This window comes from Rhincodon typus, chromosome 26, assembly GCF_021869965.1.
Source record: "Rhincodon typus isolate 14 chromosome 26, sRhiTyp1.1, whole genome shotgun sequence".
Classification (NCBI taxonomy): Eukaryota; Metazoa; Chordata; class Chondrichthyes; order Orectolobiformes; family Rhincodontidae; genus Rhincodon; species Rhincodon typus.
The window spans coordinates 15,139,949-15,164,378 of NC_063357.1; the positions used below are offsets into that span (position 1 = coordinate 15,139,949).

General features: G+C 42.2%; 1 long non-coding RNA gene across 2 annotated transcripts in view; it reads left to right on the plus strand.

Annotated features, from left to right (window-relative positions):
• The window catches only part of LOC125486203, a 34,067-nt gene that overhangs the window by 7,682 nt on the left and 1,955 nt on the right, over nucleotides 1–24,430 (plus strand). The window contains exons 2-3 of one of the 2 annotated variants that reach the window (XR_007264894.1): nucleotides 10,777–10,945; nucleotides 19,031–19,105. This is a non-coding gene — a long non-coding RNA (uncharacterized LOC125486203). Of the gene's footprint in view, nucleotides 1–10,776; nucleotides 10,946–19,030; nucleotides 19,106–24,430 lie in introns of those variants that run through there. The other variant, XR_007264895.1, reaches the window with a different exon arrangement.

Here is a 24,430-nt window from a genome sequence, read left to right on the forward strand (position 1 = left end):
AAAATGTTTAGAGGGAAATGGGCCAAATGCAGGCAAATGGGACTAGTTTAATTTGGGAAACTTGGTCAACATGGACAAGTTGGATTGAAGAGTTTGTTTCTATGCTGTATGACTCAATGCTGCACTGACAGAGGTGACATCCCCAAATATGACAACCTCAATTGTCCTCCTTGATGAACTTAAAAAAAATTATAGTACTATTTCAAAGAAGAACAGGGGTGTTATTCTCATTGCTCTAACCAATACTTGTCTCTTAATCAGAATCATCTGTTCATTATCACATTGTTGTTTGTGGGAACTAGCTGAACACAAATCAGCTGTTTTTGATTCAACGGTGTTTACACTTCAAAGCACTTTGGTCGATCTTTTGTTATGAAAATCATTACAGTACATAAAGGCAAGTCATTCTGTATTCACAAAAGAATTACTGATGTTATGACACAGGGGTAGCAAGCCAAACCAAATCAGCCTCACTATCACTGGATTTGAAAGACAATGAACTTAAAATATTTAATAACCCTCAAAATTGCTTAACTTTTTTCTAATCAGCCTTCACAAATAACAGAACTTGGGCGCTAAATTTGTAACTTTAAAAACTTAACAATTTATTATAAATAATGTGAACTTAAAAAGTACAGATAAATAACAATCTAATCGACATCTACAATCTAAGCCCAATCTTCTTTGATCACAAACCCCTATTCACACACTAACAGAGGGGCAGACAGACCCAGTTAAGTCCTAAGTTTTTTTTAAAAATTGAAGAATTATAAGTTGTCAATTATTTTTAACAGTGAATACCAGGTCTATCTGAAACCCCTGGATGATGGGTTGCATTACAGGCATGTAGGACTATATCTTGCTTGAAATTCAAAGTCACCAGTCAATGTAAACAGCTTCTGCAGACCTTGGGAAGCTACTTGCTTATTTCTTACAGACTGGTGTACTTTTCTCAGAAATTAGAGCAAGCCAATAACTTGAGAATAACTAGAAAGAGCAAAACCACAACCCAGCCTATTCTTCCAAAGCAAACCTGCCTCTTGCCCAAACCCAATCAGAGCCTGTTCACTCTGTTTTCTCTTTCCCATGCAGTATTCTCTGTGGTTGTCTGGCCAATTCAATATCCAACCAGCTGCCAGTCTGTGAGCATAACATCTCTGTGCCCAATCCTCTACAATGATCTTAGAGCAGTAATTAACTTGCATTATCTTTCCAGGCCAGTTCCCAACAGCAAACATGGTTACAGCACGGTGGCTCAGTGGTTAGCACTGCTGCCTCACAGCACCAGGGACCCAGGTTCAATTCCATCTTCAGGTCACTATCTGTGTGGAGTTTGCACATTCTCCCCGTGTCTGCGTGGGTTTCCTCCGGGTACTCTGGTTTCCTCCCACAGTCCAAAGATGTGCAGGCTAGGTGGATTGGCCATGCTAAATTGCTCGTAGTGTTCAGGGATGTGTAGCTTAAGTGGGTTATAGGGAGATGGGTCTGGTTGGGATACTCCAAGGGCCAGTGTGGACTTGGTGGGCCAAAGGGCCTGTTTCCACATTGTAGGGATTCTATGATCAAACATTAATCTTTTGTTCTCTTCTCATTTTCAAAACAAGCTGCTGTTCAGAGTTCAAAGTTCAATTCTCAAATTAAACTCACAGTTCCAAATCAAAATTGAGAAAAATAAAGGAAAAACAGTGTTGGTGTCAACACGGAGAAGATTAGAAAAATATCTGGACACAAATGGCGATTAAGATGTGAAAGTTTCTGCCTTAAACTGTACATGAAACAAATATCATTACTTTGTTTTAAAAGGGGTTTAAAAGAAATATTAAAAAGCTTGCAGCATAATCTGAAGAGTGTGTTTGACTTAACTGTCTTGTGGAGAAAAAAGCATGAAAATAGATAATAGAAACAGACCATTTAATCTAAGACACAATGTTTCTATAATAAGCAAAACTAACCCTTGCTTACTTAAAAATTGTGAACCAGCTAAGAAAGGAAAGTATCAATTGGAATGTGGGCTTTTGCCCTGAAAAGGTATAAACAGTTCTGTTGCACTTCCCACTCCAAGGACTTGTTGTGAAGAAGCTTGGTCCAATACCCGAATTGCACATTCATTTTGCTGAGCAAAGTTGTACACTCTGTCCCAACTAATGTAGTCCTGTACAGTATACTTAATGCAGAAGAAAAGTGCAGATTCCGCTTTAACATGACTGCTTGTCTAGCAGTGCAAGTTACAGTGAACCAGCAAGCCAGTGCAGCTCTGTGTGTAAACTTGCCACATGTATGCAGCATGTTTGGGAGGAGAAGCTCACCTTAGAACATTCAATAAAGTAAGCTCTGACCTAATATTAACATGGATGTGTCTGTGCCACTGGCAAGCGCAACACAGCTTCTGCCAATTTTACAGATTCAGGGTTAAAGAAGAATTCAAGATGGTTTCTCACACATTTGTATTCATCATTATTATTTATTATTGTTGGTGAAATGTTGTCAGGGATTTATTTGACCTGTTCTTAGATATGCTGCAGTATGGGAAAGGTTGAGTGCTGCTTCTGGTTATGGGTGTAGAGCAGCACAATTTAACCCTTGTAATAGAAATTGTTTGTTAAAACTTAGTAAGATTTTGAGGGTCTTTCAGGTGAGGACAGAATTTACAGCAAAACATATTGTGAACTAACTTCACCATAGCCTTAGAGGGCCATAAGGCTGCTTTGTCATTAGAGAGAGACAACAGGAGGTGAATTAACCTGAGAGTCATCACACCCCGGCATGAGGTGAGAAGGCAGAACCTTCACGGTAACCTCAGCTGGTACAGAAATTGAACCTGTGCTGTTGCTCTACTTTATAAACCTGCCATCCAGTCGATTGAGCTAACTGGCCTCCTAGAAATATTGCCATTGTCCTACCAGCCCATTGGGCTGCTCTGTTATGAGACAGCGAGATGACTGGTGATGGTTTAACTAGAAGCTCATCATGCCTTAGGTGAGGGGAGTGGGTCAGAAGGAGAGGCCTTCATGATAACTTCAGCCTGTGTTGGGATTGAACCCAAGCTGTTGACATCGCTCCAGATCACAAACCAACGGTGCTAACTTCATCGAGTCAAAGTCAGAACAAGTTTATTAAGTTTGCAGATATGCTATGTCAACAAACCCAGCCTTGACTTAACGAAGAATGCAATCATGTGCAACAATCTTTATGGCTTTGCACACAAAATGGTTTTGTTCACAGCTTTGTTCTTTTGGTCTTCGAGCTTCATTCCCTTATCTGTTGCCTTGTTTTGGTCATGTCTCTGGATGGACTTTCACATAAAACAGAGCGAGAGTCTCTTTTATTCTAGCTGTTATCCATCTAATGATTGCCTCACACAATCATCTTCATTTCGGTATGTGAGCTCACTTCCCCTGACCAACCAAGAGGAATTCAAGTGGCTGTTGCTAACTTTACAGATTTATGCAATTATGTCCTTGTATCTCACTGATCTTTCCACATTGTATTTTCTTACCTGATAAACAGAAAGAGAGGGAGAGAGAAAAAAATGACACATTTACATTCTATTTTCATATAAGCAGATCTTTATAGACAACCTTCAAGGTGAGGAGTGAAAGATTGCAGATGCTGTATATCAGAAACAAAAACCGAAATTGCTGGTAAAGCTCAGCAGGCCTGGCAGCATCTGTGGAGAGAAATCAGAGTTAATATTTTGGGTCAAGTCCTAAAACTGAGCCTTCAAGGTCTTGTCCAATTGCTGTGAGCAAGTTCTTTATAGCTTGGCATAAACTTCCAGAATCACTCTACCTTTGGCATATTTTCCATTTTGTGCCCTATTCCAAAGTTTACCCACTTTGCAATCTGACAAAGAAGTGAATCTAACAAAGGTGTGTGAGTAAACAACAAGGTTAAATGTCAGTTTCTAATAATAATGTTAGATTTTAACAATTTACTCATGTGAGTAAACTAGAGATTTGAGTGCAAAAATGTCAAACTTGAAACTCCACTTCAGTACTGCTGCACTATCTTTCTATGATGCCTCCATCTGGCTGCTTGTGTTGATGTAAAGGATCCCATGGGACTAGTTCGAAACAGTGGAGATATCCCCGATGTCCCTACCAATATTTATTTCTTAATGTTAAAAACAAGTTATTATTTGATCATGATCACATTGCTTTTCATCAAAGTGTGTTTTGATTGCTACACTTCCTTCACCACAGCAGTGACAACAATTCAAAAAATATTTCATGAACTGTAAAACACTTTGAAACATTCAATGGTAGTGAAAAATAATACAGGGAGTCCTCTATTTATGAATTTCACTGAAACCAGTCTAGTGCATTCGCTTCTCACTATGTGGTCTCCTCTACATTGGGGTAACGAAGCATAGACTGGGTGACCACTTCACAGAATACTTATGTTCTGCTCACAAAAAAAACCCTGAGCTTCCAGTCGCCTGCCACTAATACACACAGCCGTGTTCCCTGGCCAACATCTTTGTCTCAGGTTTGTTACAGTGCTCCAGTGAAGCTCAGCACAAGCTAGAAGAACAGCATCTCATTTTCTGCTTGGGAACTCTACAGCCTTCTGGACTCAATATAGAGTTCAACAATTTTAGGGCTTGAGGCACCTTTACATGTGCTTACCCCAACCCCCACACACCAGGCCTTGTTATCACATAGTTTGCTATAACAAAACCATCCATTGTTAGACACTAATTGTCCACTAACAGCAGTTCATTCTCCTAGGCTAATCTTTATCCACTCCTTTGTCTGTCCAACTGTTCCTCTCTCTCTTTGGGCTCTATCCTCACCTATCGTTTACTCCTTGCCCCCTCCCCCCACCCTACATTCTGAGTAAAAACCAACTTTTCCTAGCTACTATCAATTCTAAGGAAGGGTCACCGGACCTGAAACGTTAACTCTGGTCTTCAGGAATAGTGCCAGAAGACTGGAGACTAGCAAATGTTGTCCCCTTGTTCAAGAAGGGGAGTAGAGACAACCCTGGTAATTATAGACCAGTGAGCCTTACTTCGGTTGTGGGTAAAGTGTTGGAAAGGATTATAAGAGATAGGATTTATAATCATCTAGAAAGGAATAATTTGATTAGGGATAGTCAACACGGTTTTGTGAAGGGTAGGTCGTGCCTCACAAACCTTATTGAGTTCTTCGAGAAGGTGACCAAACAGGTGGATGAGGGTAAAGCGGTTGATGTGGTGTATTTGGATTTCAGTAAAGCGTTTGATAAGGTTCCCCATGGTAGGCTATTGCAGAAAATACGGAGGCATGGGATTGAGGGTGATTTAGCGGTTTGGATCAGAAATTGGCTAGCTGTAAGAAGACAGAGGGTGGTGGTTGATGGGAAATGTTCATCCTGGAGTTCAGTTACTTGTGGTGTACCTCAAGGATCTGTTTTGGGGCCACTGCTGTTTGTCATTTTTATAAATGACCTGGATGAGGGCGTAGAAGGATGGGTTAGTAAATTTGCGGATGACACCAAAGTCGGTGGAGTTGTGGATAGTGCAGAAGGATGTTGTAGGTTACAGAGGGACATAGATAAGCTGCAGAGCTGGGCTGAGAGGTGGCAAATGGAGTTTAATGCGGAAAAGTGTGAGGTGATTCACTTTGGAAGGAGTAACAGGAATACAGAGTACTGGGCTAATGGTAAGATTCTTGGTAGTGTGGATGAGCAGAAAGATCTCGGTGTCCATGTGCATAGATCACTGAAAGTTGCCACCCAGGTTGATAGCGTTGTTAAGAAGGCGTACAGTATGTTAGGTTTTATTGGTAGAGGGATTGAGGTTCGGAGCCATGAGGTCATGTTGCAGCTGTACAAAACTCTGGTGCGGCCGCACTTGGAGTATTGCGTACAGTTCTGGTCACCGCATTATAGGAAGGATGTGGAAGCATTGGAAAGGGTGCAGAGGAGATTTACCAGGATGTTGCCTGGTATGGAGGGAAGGTCTTATGAGGAAAGGCTGAGGGTCTTGAGGCTGTTTTCGTTAGAGAGAAGAAGGTTAAGAGGTGACTTGATAGAGACATACAAGATGATCAGAGGATTAGATAGGGTGGACAGTGGGAGCCTTTTTCCTCGGATGGTGATGGCTAGCACGAGGGGACATAGCTTTAAGTTGAGGGGTGATAGATATAGGACAGATGTCAGAGGTAGGTTCTTTACTCAGAGAGTAGTAAGGGCGTGGAATGCCCTGCCTGCAAAAATAGTAGACTCGCCCACTTTAAGGGCATTTAAATGGTCATTGGATAAACATATGGATGATAATGGAATAGTTTAGGTTAGATGGGCTTCAGATTGGTTTCACAGGTCGGCGCAACATCGAGGGCCGAAGGGCCTGTACTGCGCTGTAATGTTCTATGTTCTATGTTCTATGTTCTATGTTTCTCTCCAAAGATGCAGGCAGACCTGCTGAGCTTTTCCAGCAATTTCTGTTTTTGTTTCGGATTTCCAAGTTCCACAGTTCTTTTGGTTTTTATTCCCTATTTATGAATGCCTGACTTACAGCTCTCATACCTGTGAATGCAATCCTATACATGACTTTAATTTTAAAGACCTTATATATGAACATTTTCTGTACTTACAAATGGCTGATTTCCATTGTCCTGCATTTGTACAAATTGACTTCTGAACGGACTCCAGGACGGAATCCTTTTGTAACCTGGAGACTGCCTGTGTATAAGTGTGAGTATGTTTCTTTCTCTGAAAAATGCCTCTATTTCTTGTTTGGTTTTGAAAACAAAAATAAACCTTGTTTTAAATTTAATATGTCCAGTCGTTTCAAAGGGAGGTCAGCGTACCATTACTTTCTGTATTGTCAGTTAATTTTCCACAGTTGTTGCGCGACTTATTTGAATGAGCTTTCAAGCTTGGCAGAAAGTAGTGACAGTTTCTGATGATGTCACTATAGAGATAGAGACTTATTCCTGTGAATAAATGAAAATATCCATAAGGACCCATGCATATAGGAGAAAAAATATAGTGCTATTACTTTGACTTCTATAAGGTAGACTACAATATATTAAGACAAACACCATCATTCATATTTTCTCTTATTCATTCACAGGATGTCCAAGTTACTGGCCATGCCAGCATTTATTGCCCATTCTTAATTGCCCTTGAGAGCTGTCTTCTTGAATTGCTGCAGTCCTCAGTGTGTAGGATCGTCCAAAGCACTGTTAGGGAAGGAGCTCCAGGATCTTGGCTCGCCGACACTGAAGGAATGACAATATTGTTCCAAGTCAGGATAGTGTGTGTTCGTAGGGAAACCTGTTTGGGGGTTTTGTTCCCATGTATGTGCTGCCCTGGCCTTTCTAGGTGGCAGACGTTGGAAAGTGTTGTTAAAGGAGCCCGGATGAGTTGTTGCAGTTGATGAGAAGTTTCTTGAGTGCTGATTTAACTGCACTCCTGACTTGTACCTTGTGGGCATGTTTTGAGAAGTCAGGACATAAGTTCCTTGCCGCAGAATTCCTGGCCTCTTACCTCTGATAGCTATACGATTTATATGGCTGGTCCATTCAGTTCTGGTCAATAGTAATCCCCACATTTTGTGACTTCTAGATTCTTGTTGACAGGTTGACACTCATTGACATGTTGATATTTGTAGACAGGTTTTCGCAAGGCATACAGCTTCAAGGTGCTTGTGTACTATGTGCGCATGATCTTCTCCACAGTTAACTGCCCTGAAAGGATACCTGAGCCCCACCTCCAACACGTCCTTGCATTATATCTGCAACATTAGCTCAGCTCTTCAAAGGCATACCCTAATCATCCAAAAGACAGAACAGCGAGGACAGGCCTGCTCTCACCTGGTCTAATCTCCAATGACTCCAAAATACCATTTCAGTGGAGGCAGCTGGTCATTTAAATGGCCAGTTATCTACTAGATTATGTGTGCATGAACCACAGTCTGAGCCAATTGTGCCCCTACAACAATGAGAGGTCGGGTTTGAGGGAAGTCAATCTTGCAATTTCCAATTTCCTCTGGCATTTTTGCTGTAGTGGAGAAACTCTCCTCCTTGGTGAAAGTCAGGGCCAAGTTTCAATGAACATGTAGATGAACCTGGGAGGTAAGCTGTGATGTACCAGTGATCTCAGTACTAATCTGCTTGTACTGCGTTAGGACCTTACAGATTGTACAGGACAGAGCATGTTGCTCTGTAGCTATGTCATCATGTATGGTCTGTTAATAAACACTGTTTAAAACTAACATAGAAGTCTGGCTTGACCTTCTATGAAGCTCTGGAGACCTCATACTATAATACAACAGCAGCGGTGGAGAAAGCAGTATGAGGTAGGTGGTGTTTTGTAGCAACCATACAAAAACAATACAGTGAGGTGCCGGATGACTGGAGAGTGACAATTGTTGTGCCTTCATTTAAGAAGGGATGTAAGGAGAAGCCTGGGAACTATAGAGCAGTGAGTCTGACTTCGGTGGTGGGTAAATTGTTGGAGGTGATTCTGAAAGATAGGATTTATATGCATTTGGAGAGGCAAGGATAGATTAGGAACAGTAGGCATGGTTTTGTGCAAGGGAAACCATGTCTCACAAACTTTGATTGAGTTTTGAGAGGAAGTAACCTAGAAGGTTGATGAGGGCAGAGTGGTAGACACTGTTTACTTGGACTTTAGTAAAGCCTCTGACAAGGTTGCACATGGTAGATTAGTTAGTAAAGTTAGATCACGTGGGAAATAAGGGTAAGCTTGTCAGCTGAATCATAACTGGCTTAACGGCAAAAGATAGAGAGTGATGGTGGAAGATTGCTTTTCAGATTGGAGGCCTGCTACCAGCGGTGTTCCACAGGGATTAGTGCTGGTTCCACTTTTGTTTGTCATTTATATAAATGGTTTAGATGAGAATATAAAAGGCATGGTTGGTAAGTTTGCAGATGACACAAAAATTGGTGATATAGTGGACTGTGAGGAAGGTTATCTAAGATTACAAAGAGATCTTGATTAATTGGGACAATGGGCTGAGCAGTGGCAGATCATGTTTAATTTGGATAAATGTCAGGTATTATATTTTAGTAAAACAAACAAGGAAAGGACCTATACAATTAAAAGTAGGGCCTTGGGTAGCACTGTAGAACAGAGAGACTGAGGGGTTCAGGTACCTAATTCTTTGAAGTTCGCATCGCATGTGGATAAGGTGGTTAAGAAAGCATTTAGCACGCTTGCCTTCATTGCTCAGACCTTTGAGTATAGGATTTGGGACATCATGTTGAGGTTGTACAGGATATTGGTGAGACCTCTTCTGGAGTACTGTGTCCAGTTCTGGTCACCCCGTTATAGGAAGGATATCATTAAGCTGGAGAGGGTTCAGAAAAAACGTACAAGGATGTTGCTGGGAATGGAGGGTCTGAGTATAAGGAGAGGCTGGATAAACTGGGACTTTTTCACAGGAGTGTAAGAGGTTGAGGGGTGACCTTGTAAGAGGTTTGAAAAATCATAGATAAGGAGGGCCATAGATAAGGTGAATGGTAAATGTCATTTCCCTGGGTTGGGTGATTTCAAGACTAGAGGTCAGATTTTTAAAGTTGCGAGGAGAAAGATTTAAAAAATGACAAGAAGAGTGGTTTATATGCGGAATGAACTTCCAGAGGAAGTGGTGAATACAGGTAGTTACAATTTTTAAAAGACATTTGGTCAGTACATGAATAAGAAATGTTTGGAGGGATATGGGCCAAGTGCAGGTAGATGAGACTAGTTTAGTTTGGGATTACAGTCAGTATGGACGGGTTAGACTAAAGGGTCTGTTTCTGTGCTGTATGACTCTATGAACAGTTACTGGTACTGAGTGGGTTTCTGATGGTATCACTATGGCCAAACCACATCACAATGATAATTTCACAATGCCTGTGTCTAATATTTAAATACATGCTTTTTAAAACAAACTATACTCCCCTGACAGTAATGCTTCTATTTTCCTGGTTGTTTATGCCCTCCGCCCCAATCTTGCCCTCATCCCCCAACAATAGGATTTGAATCGGATCTTCAGATTCAATTTCTTAATCAATTGAATTTTGAACTTTTGAGGCTGACAACAATGGAATTTCCTTCCCTTGTCATTTAAACAACAACACAAAGCTGGATGGGAGAGTGAAATGTAAGGAAAATTCAAAGATGCATGTTTTGAGCTAGTTGAGTGAGGGGGCAAATGCATGGCAAATGAAGTATAATGTGGATAAATGTGAGGTTATCCAATTCTGTAGCAAAAACAGGAAGACAGATTATTATCTAATTGGCAATAGATTTGGAAAGAGAGAGTGCAATGACACACAGGAGTCCTTGTACGCCAGTAGCTGAAAGTAAGCATGCAAGTGTAACAGGCAGTGAAGAATGCAAATGGCATATTGGCCTTCATAGTGAGTGGATTTGAGTACAGGAGCAGGGATACCTTGCTGCAAATTGTACAGGGCCTTGGTGAGACCACATTTGGAATTTTGTCTGCAGTCTTAGTCTTTTTATCTGAGGAAGGATTTCTGGATATGGAGGGAGTGCAACGAATGTTTATCGGACTGATTCCTGGAGGGCAGGACTGGTGTGTGATGAGCGTTTAGGACCATATTCATTGGAGTTTAGAACAATGAGTGGGGGAATCTTGTATTTCTATGTTTCTGTGTTTCTATCAGTCATTGCACTGGTCTGGGTATACGGTCTAAATTGAGTGTTGAGATACACAGTAAGCATACAAACTGGTTGTATTTTTCTTTTATAAAGTTCAGCATAAAGTGACTTGTTAACATTCTGCTGTAATCCAAGTCAATTTCATTTATATTTCAGCTCTGAAGATGGATTTTCTCCAAATTTACAGCAGCTTTTTATGATTAAGAATCAGTTAAAAATAAGCTTATCCTAATGTTAGCCTGACAAAAACTTCCACTCCATTCTTCAACATCAACTCTATGGTCCTGCTCCAGAAAAAAAGGGGGGAGGACAGAGAAAGCAAAAAGTAAGTGAAAATTTTGAATGTTATTAGTTCCAGAAATGTGTAGCCTCCAAAGACTTACCAATGTCACTGTTCGTTTGGGTGATGGAATATTATGTGTTAGAGGTGAATGAGCCAAAAGCTTTCCAGATCAAGCTAAGCCAAGCATCTGTCTTAGCTTTCTATGCCAAAATATGAACAGACATAAATGAAAAGTTACCCTCCCAAACTATTTAACTCAACTTTTATAGGTCTAACAAATGTCCATTTTATCATTTAGTCCTGATGTTCTTTATTTTGGATAGAATTACATAACATTTACAGCATCAAAATAGGCCATTTGGCCCAATTGGTCCATGATTGATGAAGGTAGGACAGTGGATGTTGTCCACATGGACTTTACTAAAGCATTTGACAAGGTCCCTCATTAAGTCACATGGGATCTACAGTGATTTGTTAAGTTGGATACAAAACTGGCTTGGTTATAGATGACAGGGGGTAATTGTAGAGGGGTGTATTTCTGACAGGAGGTCTATGACCAGTGATGTTCCGCAACGATCAGTGCTGTGACCTCTGTTGTTAGCAATATATATAAATATATATATAAATGATTTGGATGAAAATATGGGTTGTCTGATTAGTAAGTTTGCAGATGACATGAAAATTGGTGAAGCTGTGGATAGTGAGGAAGATTGTCAAAGGATGCAGCAGACTATAGATCAGTTGGAAAGTTCGGCAGAGATGGAGTTTAATCTGGACGAGTGTGATGTGATGCATTTTTGGAGGTCAAATGCAAGAGGAAAGTATACAGTATATGGCAGGACCATTAGAAACATTGATATACAGAGGGATCTTGGGGTCCAAGTCCATATCTCCCTGAAAGTGGCAACACAAGTGGTTAAGGTGGTAGAGAAGATATAGGGCACACTTGCCTTCATCAGTTGTGGCATTGAATATAAAAGGTGGCAAGTCATGTTGAGCTGTATAAAACTTTAGTTAGGCCACATTTGGAGTATTGTGTGCTTTTCTGGTCATCACACTATAGGAAGGATGTGGAGGCTTAGGAGAGGGTGCAAATGGGCTTGGATTGGAGTGTATTAGCAATAAGGAAAGGTTGGACAAATTTAGATTGTTTTTTGCTGAGGGCGACCTGATGGAAGTATCTAAAATTATGACAGGCATGGATAGGATGGATAGTCGGACTCTTTCACCCAGGATGGAAATGTCAAATACTAGGGCACATAGGTTTAAGCTGAGAGGGGGAAAGTTTAAAGAAGATGTGCAAGGCAGTTTTTTTTACGCAGAGAGTGGGAGGTGCTGGGAACATGCTGACAGGGAAGGCGGTAGAAGCAGATATGTTAGCAATGTTCAGGATGCATTTAGACACTCACAGGCAGGGAATAGAGGGATGCAGATCATGTCCAGGCAGATGGGATGAATTTAGAATGATACCATGGTCGGCACAGACATGGTGGGCTGAAGGGCCTGTTCCTGAGCTGCACTGTTCTATGTTCCATGTTCTAGTGATTTTGTTCCATATGAGCCTCCCTGCCCAGTCCATCCTACTTCAGCTAACCTCATCAACCTTTCTTTCCGTGCCCTTCTTCTTCATTTGCAGCTCTAATGCCCTACTTCCACATTCCAATTACTCTCTGGGTAAAGAATGTCTTCTTGAAATTCTTTAGTGGATTTGGTTGAGAATACTTCGCATTCTGTCCTACTTTGATGGAATCATTGTCTCCACATTAACTTTATCAAACTCCCTCACCCCTTCACCTTTGAGGCTGGGATTTTACAGCAGATAAACAAAGAGAGGTGGAGATGGGGAGGGGCATCAGATTTTGTCGAAAGGCCTTGGGTTGTCATCATGATGGGACACGGATTTGAGTACATGCTGTAAACAGTGTGCAAACTCCACCCTTGTTATATAAGCAAGCAATTTACACAGAGCCAAATGGACCTTATTTTGGAGGCCCACTGAATCTTTGATGAGTACGCAGTAGGCAGGGAGGCAGCTTTTAAAAGATAGTGGTGGAGAGGCAGCTGTTGGTATTGCTGTAGGCAGCAGTCATGTAGTGAGATGGTTGATTTTCTTTCCCAGAAATGAATCAAGTAGCCATTGATTTGGGGTCAAGACCCACTTGAGGAGTAATGCCTCCCAGCAGGAGGCAAACCACAGAGACAGGTAGGCTGGGCAGCATTGCAGCACCTACTGGAAGGATGATCCTGTTAGACCAGCAGTGCCCAGGCAGCATATGGCCAATGTTCATTGTGGAGGAGCACAGAGAATCTCATTGTGGTGGGCAGGAACCTTACCTGGTACACGTATGGCTCAAACACCTGATCTGATGCTGGAGCCTGTGTCAGCCGACGCTGCTGACACTTGGAGGAATGTTGGAAGCCAAGCCTGTGCTGAGCCCCAGGCTGAAGTTGTGAATCTGGAGTTGTAGCAGGTTCTGAAGAAGACAAATGATATGTGTTGAGTATTCAGGGTGTTACAAAGTTCTGCAGAGTAATCGTGGATTGGAAGGCAGGAAGCTAGAATTTGATTGTAAAAAATGATTAAGGAGAAGAGTGTATGGTTCGTTTAAGAGGTAAAGTGCCTTTCTAAGCTTCGGAATTTACACAGAGAAAAAAATATGTGTCTGTATGTGGTTGAAGATGTACAGCCAGTTCTGAAATTGAAACATGAGCCTGACATCAGTGGTAGGCAAGTTATTGGAGAGGATACTGAGGGACAGGATCAACCAACATTTGGATATTCAAGGTCTGATTAGTCAGCTTGGACTTGTCCATTGAAAGCGGCATCACAGGTGGACAGGTTGGTGAAGAAGGCATTTAGCATGCTGGCATTCGTTGTTCAAGGCATTGAATATTGGAGTTGGGACGTGATGTTACAGTTGTATAAGTCATTGGTGAGGCTGCATTTGGAGCATTGTGTACAGTTTTGTTATAGGAAAGACATAGTTAAACTGGAAAGTGTGCAAAGAAGATTTACAAGGATGTTGCCAGGACTAGTAGGCCTGAGTTATAGGGAGGGTTTAGCCAGGATAGGACTTCATTCCTTGGAGCGTAGGAGAGTGAGGGGTGACCTTACTGAGGTGTATAAAATTACAAGGGGCATAGATAGGATGAATGTATATAGTCTTTTTCCCAGGAATGGGGAATTGAAAACTAGAGGGCATAGGTTTAAGGTGAGAGGGCAAAGATTTAAGAAGGACCTGAGGGGCAACTTCTTCACACAGAGAGCGGTGCATATATGGAATGGGCTGCCAGAGAAAGTGGTTGTGGCAGGTACAATAGCAACATTTAAAAAGCATTTGGGTAGGTACATGGATAGGAAGGATTTCGAGGAATAGGGACCAAATGTGAGCAATTGGAATTAGCTGAGTGGGCACCATGGTCAGCATGGACCAGGTTGGACCAAAGGGCCTGTTTCCACACTGTATTACTCTATGACTCGATGTATCAATTAGCTGTGTGATTGGAAACCTTAGGCTTGCTTTGATGTTTTGGCAATTAGCTGGAATCAGCCAATTAATTTAAACCAAGCACTTAGCGTTTGAAAGCCAATTGAATTTAAATCTGTTGGTTTTGACAACCTTGGACCAATGCTATTGTAAGAAAATTGATATGTCATCCAAAGTACACAAGGAGAGGGTTTTTGAAAACTGGCGTGAGAGTGAACCGCCATCTAAGAAATAAGCATCTAGCTCTCTAAAAAAGCACCATCTACCCATAAAAAGTACCACGGCATTTCTAGCTAAGAGTCCTTACTGAAGATTTCCTGGAGAAAACATCTCTGACGGTCTGAGCAGTGGAAGAAAGGCATTTATGACTTGAGAATACCAGAAGAAAGGCGTGTAGATTTTGAGAGACTAATTTTAATTTAATTTCTTATTACTTGGGTTTATATAAGTGAGACTTGTGTTTACTGGAACAGCATACCAGTAGAGTTAGTTCAGTTAGGAAATAGTTAATAGCTAAGGAGGAATTGTTCAGTTTGTTAGTAATTCTGTTAATTTGTTCACTGTTAGGGTTAAATAAGTAAATTGTTACTTATTACTTATAAAGTGAATATGAGGGATTTTCTTTCATTTAACCTCCTCTTCTCTGTAACGATAGTAAGAGGATTTGTGTCAGGGAGCAGGGATATCATGCTATGCAACACTTATATAGGGCCTTGTGAGACAGGCTTGCAGTATTGTGGACAGTTTTAATCTCCTCATCTCAGGACTGAGTGGTGAGTCTGACGAATTCTCTGCCACAGAAAGAGGAGGTTAATGCTAATCATTGAATGTTTTCCAGAAGGAGTTAGATATAGTTCTTAGAGTTAAAGGGTTCAAAGAGTATGGGAAGAAAACAAGAACAGGGAACTGGAGATGGATGATCAGGCATGGTCATAATGAATGGCCATGTAGGCTCGAAAGGCTGAATGGCCTGCTCCTAGTTTCTATGTTTCTGGACGTTCAGTGTGAAGATTCCATGAGGGTAGCCACACTCTGGCTTGAGCAGTGGAAGAACCTGTGGCCATGAGCACTGTGATCTCCCTCTTGTCTGCACCTGTGGCCTGCTCCATTGAGAGATTATTGACCTTCAGGCCCATCAGTGAATGTCAGAAATGCACAGTGATACAGATATCGAGAAACACAAGGGTACAAGGGGGCTTACTAGCCACGGTGAGAGGATCGAGGTGCCCAGTGTCCCATCGGATCACGCTAAGTCAGCAGGGAGTTACAAGTGTACCTTACAAGGATTCAGTAATTACTATCTTCTGCATCTGGAGCCTCGTGTCAGGCTGTGCCAAGTGTGGACAGACTTTCTGCCAGTGACACCGGTGCCCCAAGTTACTGTGATGATGGAGGGAGGACATGGGGATGAACCTGCATCTGTGAAGGAGCCTCACAGTCAATCAGCGGCCCACAAGGTGTTAGGTAGCCATAAGGTGGCCAGCAAGTTCAGCCCAGCTCTGACTCTACCTCACCTTGCTGTGAAGTGGGGTACAATGCTAAAGGGGCGACACATGTGAAAGAGTGAAGAAAACACATCAGATGTGCTTAGGCCCTAGAATGCTCAGCAAAGTAATCAATCTCCGACTGTGTGCTATGAGTAATGTAAGAAATGTCTGTTTGTGGTTTATTAACATTTTCCATTCAGTGTTGGTGGCTCTCTGGCAGTGCAGAACGGGGCTAGCTGAGGTTGGCCATAGCCCATGTGCTCACTGTTTGCACATTGCAGAAGCAACAGGTACATGGGGGAGATGTGTGCTTCTAGCAGAAGTGAGTAGCTGTGTGTCCTGGAGTGTGGATCATATTTTTTTGGATGGAGTCATAAGGATCAGGAGAAATGAGTAAGGTAAGTAGCTTCTGCACATCTCCTCCATCCCTGTCTCTTGATCAGTTGCATCATCATCCTTCCTCCCCGAGGGTATGAGGCTGTCACCCTCATACAAACAAGGCACAAGCCTCTATCACACGGGAAGGAGCATGGATGGCTGGGAATACGATGGATAGAGTTCCTTCAGTGAAAAAACAATTCCTGACATTGCTGCCCCTTGTGTTGTTTTTTTTTTGGGTGCAGGAATGAATAGTTTGCCAGGACCAAACTGCTTCACTCTGTGCTATCCAGAATGTAAATCAGACAGGTTTGTGAATCAAATATTTACCAGACTGATTCCTGGGATGGCAAGATAGGTGTTTGAAGGGAGATCGGCTAGGACGATATTTGCCAGATTTTAGAAGAATGATGTAAAGGGTGGAATTTCATAGAAACCTATGAAATTCTAAGAGGATTGGATATCCTGTACTCCACTCTGCTTTCAGCAGCCAGGGTAACCAGCCCTCTGCAGCACCATGGTGTGTAAGTGTGTGCAGCAGACCACCAGCTTCACTTGGCTCTGTTGGAAAATGCCATCCTATAGATCCAGGAACCTGAATCCCAACCTGAAAGGGCCAGTCGTTAGCTCAATGGTCATAGATCAGCTTGTAGTATCGCGTTCCTCTGCCTCACCACTTGGCTTCCCCGATGATATGATCAGCCTTTGCTGCACTGGTTGTGCCCTGTTGGCAAGTACCCACCCATGGAGATGCACAGAGCAAGGTAGGTGAATAGCTGAGGCACCTGCATGTGATCCTGGTGACTGTTATGGGGACAAGAAGCAGAATCGGTTGACAATGGCCATTGGATGAGTTGGGATTTGAGAGAATGTATCCCATTCTAGTTAAGTAAGGTCATTGACTGGCCAATGGGGGACATGCTGTATACATTCAACCAACACAGCAAAACCTCGGGCTCTCTCCGCCTGACTGTCTTTGCTGGTTCAGAACATGATATACCAGGTGGCCCTCCTGAAGAGGGGGTCTCTCACAAACTTATGTAGTGGGTGATGCTATTTGGGAGATGGCACACATGTCTCCAGTGGACACTGCGTTAAGCTGTAGGTGTAGAAATTCAGTTTCTTTGAGTGTGAGGGGCAATGGCTGGATGTTATATTCCCTCAATCCCTGGAAGATGCCAACTCTCTGTTCTCTGATTGACCTGTGAGAATGAACAGAATGATCAGAGTTTTTCACCCCTTTACTTAGGAGGCCAGGAGGTATGTTGGCAGACACAATCATGCTTGGATGATGCCTCCTTTTCTGCTCATTTCTGAGACAGCTCACCCTCCAGCCTCACCATCCTTAATGGAATGGCCACCCGGGTATCCTGTCAACTGCAGAGACTCCTCCATAATTGGAGTCAGGATGGTAAAGATTGGGAGTCTGTCTGCACCCTCTCCCTGCTAACCTGGACCTGTTTCCCTGCAGGAAAGTGGGAGGATAATGTTAGCAATCGAGAAAATACAGTAACTAATCGCTTTGTATGGTTGCTGCAGTGTCTGTGACCGATGGCATCCATTTGGCATTGGGCTGCCAGAAATATGTGCCCTGAGAGAGCAGTACCCACTCCTTTCCTATGATATACTGCAGCCTCCCCCTATTGGTATTTGCATCCCTCTTTCCCACATTCCTACCCATTACGTTTACAATCTCCTTCAGTAACCTGATGTTTGTTGCTTGACCTTGGCAGAGTGGATGAGGTCCTTGATTCGCCCATGGCATGAGAGCAAGACTCTCTGGCCAACATTGCAGCTGCCAACCTCCTCTACAACCTCTGTCTAGTCTTGCTTGGTGAGGGCCATAGGGAGGTCACCATCTTCTGCCCCTTGGAGAAGGAGAGCTGCAGCCTTGCTGGAGTAATTTGGAAAACATGCTGATATCCTTTACTGAGTAGTGTAGATCTTGCCTTTACTGTGCCCAGAAGTGGGTTCACTCAGTGGCTCTATTGGACAGATGGGTACGGTAGCAGGCTGTGTTCCTAGGAGCAGCTGTTATCTGCAGGATCTTGAAGCTCTCCGTTGAAGGCCTATCGTCAACCTGAAACCTTCACTCTGTTTCTCTCCACTGACCTGCAGAGTATATCCAGCTTTTACGGCTTTAGTTGCTGTTTGAAGCAGAGTTTTGATGCTGGTAGCCCTTGAACATGCTGTCTGCACTTCCTCTCAGATGCCACCTGAATCTCTGTTTGCCAGATGTTAGCTGATGAGCCTGTAAGAGGTCATGCTGCAAGTAGTGTTTGGAGCAGGAGGATCTTTGCCACCAGCTTTCAATCTGTATCCACATCTCCACCAGGCACTGTGAATTCCAGCTGTAGAGAAACAAGCCCCAGCCAGTTAAGTTTTACTGGATGGTTACAATATCTTAGTTCTGGTATCATCCTGTAAATCTTTCTTTTTTTCTCATCAACTTCCAATTTCATTTTGATTATCTGGCCTCATCATTGACTGAAAATATTGGACTAAAATTTCTCTTTTCCGAACAGCAACTGCCTAGGTACTATAAAGCATTTTCAGAAATGAAACAAGCCAGTCAATCCCATTGGCCTGTGACGGATAAAGCTTGCAATTCCAGGACTTGTCTGCTGGCCCTACGTAGTATGCATTATATTCCTGCCACCGTGTCACCAATTTCATGCTGTTACAATTTCATGCCAACATAGTTAGTGTTTAAGAATTTTGCAACTATGCACAAAGGAAGCTAAAAGGCAATTACCTTGAATTTGTTTTTACAGCTACTTTCATACCGTCTCTCCAGTCAATGCTACCACTCCCTGTTCAATAAATCTCTCTTGCGACTTCCAAGAAAAGTGAGTTAACCACAGATTATTGCCCATGTTCTTTGACACATTGGCTCTTTACAGATTCCACTGTCTTTACTTATGGTATCTAATTAATGAACAAGAGCATGAGTGATCTGCTCCAAATCTCAAGGACATTCCTGCATGGAAGAAACAATGCTAGCTTGCTAGCTGACTCATGATGGTGTGGCTGTGATTAGTAGTTCACCATGCGGAGGAGTGTTGGTATTCCAAAAAGTGTTGCTTGCCTGTATATTTTCTGCATTAGTACAGATGTGAAAAGGAGTCTGAGCCAGAGCTTAAATCTGGCTCAGGTTCCCATTGGCTTTCTCCAATATAGTGGATTTGCCAACTATACAAACATTTATATCAATGCATCCTGCTAGTGCATTAACAATGACTGAGGCAGTGGAATTATTTGAAGACATGCATTCTGGCATTGCAAAAATAACTTACCACTACTTTCTGGCTTTTTAAACCACTTAAAAATAGAAAATAGGCCTATCTTAGGGTAAACAAGCTAGACAAAATAAAATATATTTTGTGCATTGTTAATTGCTAATGTTAATGATTGGTCAGATAAAGAGGCTAATTGAACCTGTAACATAATGATTGCATGTGACTTGAATCCTCATCCTCGTCACTGTCTTCTTTTATTGCCTTATTTCTCTACACACTTGCAACCTCTTTTAGCCTCACATCTTAGCATTTGCCCCTCTGTCTTCTAATTCAACCTGCCTCGTGCTTTCCCTCTCTGCATTCTAGCATTGGTGGCAGAGCTTTGTCTTGCTTCTTTCCTTTCACTGCTAAAAGCTTGCTGGAACTTGTCTCTTTAGCAATGTTTAAATTTTTCCTACATCCAAAGATCTTCATCTGCTTCATCAACAACTTTCCTTCCATCATAAGGTCAGAAGTGAGGTGTTTGCTGCACAACGTTCAGTGCCATTTGCAAGTCCTTGGATACTCATGCATTAGACTTGGGCTGATAAGTGCAAAGCAAGGATCACCTCCAACTAGAGAGAATCTAACCCTTGACATTCAATGGTATTACCATTGCTGAATCCACCACTATCAGTATCATATGGATTAACATTGACCAGAAGCGGAATGGATCAGCCATACAAATACTATGGCTACAAGGGCAGGTCAGCGGCCAGGAATCTTGCAGTGAGTATCCCCCCCTCTTATTTCATCAAAGCCTATCCACCATCTACAAGGCACGATTCAGGAGTGCGACGGAATATTCCCCTCTTGCCTGGAAGGATGCAGATCCATCAATGCTCAAGAAGCTTGACACCATCCAGGATAAAGCGGCCCATTGAATTGGCACACATTCACCAGGTTCAATATTCACTCCTTCCCATTACTGATTCACAGTTGCAGCAGTGTGCAAAATCTACAAGACGCACAGTTGCAAATCACCAAACACCTTTAGACACACCCTTGAAACACATACAAAGTCAAAAGCAGCAAGTGCTTAGGAACACCACCAGCTAGAAGTTCTCTACCAAGCCTCGCACCATCCTGACTTGAAAATATATCACTGTTCCTTTACTGTTGCTAGAGAAAAGTCCTAGAGCTCACTCCTAACAGCTTATGGGGTTCCTTAGCCCCGTGGGCTTCAGCAGTTCAAGATTGTGACTCATCACCACCTCTACAAGGGCAACCAGTATGGGGAATAAATAGAGCCCCAGCCAATGATGTCCACATCCCTTGAATAAATGCCTTATTGATGGAGCTGCTACCTTAGTCCTCACTCATTTGATCAACTCATCAAGATTGTTATAAAAATATAGGAATCACCAGGCAGAAAATGATCACAACCCATCTAGTTCACCACCTACCATTTTGGTAATCACATGATACAAAGATGTTATTAAGTTGATTAATTGATCTTTGTCATTTAGAGCACAATAGACCCAAACACAGGATGAAGAAGTCTCTCAGTGGAAGAAAGTTTTAGGAATTATAAATACAATCATGATAAAAGTAAAGTACTGCACAATGGATGCTGGAAATCTGAAATAAAAACAGAAAGTTCTGGAAAAACTTAGCACGTCTGGCAGCATCTGAGGATAACTAACTTCCATTCCGAAGAAAAGTCATATTGGACTTCAAGCATTTTACTCCATTTCCCTTTACAAAGGTCCTGCCAGACCTGCTGAGTTTATCCAGAACTTTCCATCTTTATATCATGAATTCAATGTCATCTGTTCCCCCTGGGCACACCACACTTCCTGCATGTATCAAATTACTCACATTCTGTATCAAGATATTGTTTTCTGAAAGTAATCTATCTAATCTGAATGAATCAACACCATGCATTTTCATCATCCACAAAGGAAGCCATGTTATATAGATTGTTTTCATGTATTCTTTATTTATAAATGAGGTAATCATGCTTTTAATGAGGAATCCACCCATGAAAAAATTAGTAATAAAAACAGTTTTCTTCTGAATTTCCTGAACTATTCATTGTTAGTTTATGGATAAATAGCTTAGCCAAGCCCCAAGCCAAATTATTTCAATGCAGTTACAACACTGACATTTACTCACAATAGGGAAAATTGCCCAGGTGTGTCTTGAAACAAAGGCAAATCCAACCCAGCCAATTACTGCCCCATCAATCGACTCTTGATCAGCAAAGTGATGGAAGGTATCTTCAACAGTGCTATCAAGCCACACCTGCTCAGTAAAAATCATTCACTGACAGTTTGGGCTTCACCAACACTACTTGGCTATCGACCTCATTACAGCCTTAGTTCAAGCATAGACAAAACAGCAGAATTCCTGAAGTGAGGTGAGAGCCCTTGATATCAAGGCTGCATTAGAATGGCGTTGGAGGGAGAGTTTGGTGCTGGGTGGAGGGGGAGTTTAGAATATACTTGACACAAAGGAAACTGTCTGTTGTTATTGGTAATCAATTATCTCAGCTTTGGGATAAGCATTCCTTAGGGTAGTGTCTTAGACCCAACCAGCTTTATCAATCACACAAGGGTAGGTGGTGACGTAGTTGTAAATTCTACCAGACTAGTTATCCAGAGACCCTGCCTAATGTGCTGGGACATGACAACCAGTGGAACTTGAATTCCAATTAGTTAAAAATAAATCAAAATTGAAAGTTAATCTCAGTAACAATGGCCATGAGAACTACAATTGGGATGTCAACCCTATCTGTTCATTAATGTTGTTTGGTGAATGCATCCTTATCCAGTCTGCTCGGAGTGTGTCTCCACATCGAAATTGGTTGACTCATAACTGCCCTCTGAAAGGGCCCAGTAAGCCATTCAGATCAAGAGCAATTATGGATGGGCAACAAAGGCTGGGCTTGCCAATAATACCCACAGCCCATGAAAGAACAAAATAAAACTTTCAGCAGTGGAGATGTTCACTGATGATTATGCAATGTTCAGAACTGTTTGTGCCTCCTCTGAAACTGAATCAGTCCATTTCTATATGCAGCAAGACTTGGACAATACCCAGGTTTGGGCTGATAATTGATAGGTGATATTTGCGATACACCGGTACCATTAATGACCATCTCCAACAAGAGAGAATCTAACTGTCTCCCCTTGACTATCAATAGCATTACTCAGTCCCCCACAAAGAATATGTTGGGGATGACCACTGAACTGGATCAGCCACATGAATGCTGTGGCTACAACAGCAGGTCAGATGCTAGGAATTCTGTGATAATTAACTCACCTCCTGACACCCCAGTGTCTGTTCACCATCTACAAGGCACAGATCAGAAGTGTAATAGAATACTCTCCACTGGCTAGATGGTACAGCTCCAACACTCAAAGTTTGACACTATCGAGGACAAAACAGGTCACTTGACGTGCATCCCAGCCACCCTTCAACACTCACTCTCCCCACCATCAATAAACTGCGGCAGCAGTGTGTACCATCTACAAGATGCACAGCAATAATTCACCAAGATTCCTTAAATAGCACTTACCAAACTTATTCTTCAAGTGGGAAAGGTCACAAGGACAGCGGGTACATGGGAACATTGCCACCCTCACATTCCCCTCCAAGTCACCCATCATCTTGACATTGAAGTACATCACTGTTCTTTTACTGTTGTTGAGTCAAAATCCAAGAATTCCCTCCCACATCCCAAGGACTGCAGCTGTTCAACAAGACATCTCATGACCACCTTCCCCAGGGTAATTAGGAATGGGCAATAAGTGCAAGCATAGCCAGCAATGCTCAATTCTCATAAACAAATATAAAAAAAGATTTTATTTTGAGGTGGGGACAGAGATTGGAGGTGGCAGGAAACCTGAACTATTACTTTTCCTTGAATTGTCTTCTGGTTAAGTGATCTAATTGTCTCACCCTGATGTTGTCTTTTGTTGGGATCTTAGTATTTTCAGATTAAGTTCAAAATTGGGAGAGTTTCCAGGGAGAAAAACCATCAGGCTACGAAGATGAGACAAATCACAGGATCTTCCAGCAATCAAATATCTGATTGGTCATTTACATGTTTTCCACTGGAATTAATGACCCACGAGCATGAAGTCCCAGCTGTAATGAGCTGGCAGCCAATGAGAAGCCAGCACTCCATAATTTGGCAGCAGCACATGGAAACTATGGCTTTAAGTGGGATAATAGTCTGAGATTCCTGGGACAAAGGGTTGCATAAGGTTTGTGGAAATTTTGTGGTGTGCTGGTTATGGAAAACAGGGTTCAGAAGTGATGGAAGCAAGATAGCTTATAGTTGTCACGTGCTGTCCCCCCCCCCCGCCCCCACCCCCAGTCCAAAGACTTGATCGTTCATAGATTCATTGCAGATCACGAAACCCTCCTCGCATGCTCCCTAGCCCAAACCGACAGCCTGCTGTCATTCATTAATGAGTTGAGTAGGGCCAAATCTTTTTTTCTCATCCTACCTGGAGCTGAAATAATAGCAGCCCAGATGGATGAGGCCTGTGACAACCTCACTTGGTGACACGGCAGGAAGGTGGAACTTAGGCTTTCCTGCCCAGGACTTAATTCAGGTAACGTTGGCATTAAGTTATGAATTAAATCACATCCTGCCTCTAGGCCCACTGAATCTGAACCTGTCATTTTGTGGGAATATGTTAATTGTAACACAGATACCTCCTGGAATCTGCCATCTCTCAAGTAAGTGGTTCAGTGTAAGGATTGTTTGATGTAGTTCCCTGCCAGAAATCCTCCTTTACGTGAACATTAGACACACCCTTGTCAAAGTATAGATCATGTCTAACTATTAGTAGTAGAGGATACATCACCATTGAGTTTTTACAGAAGAGACATTAGTCTTAGTTACACAAGATCGTTTGTTGCATAATAGCAATAGCACAA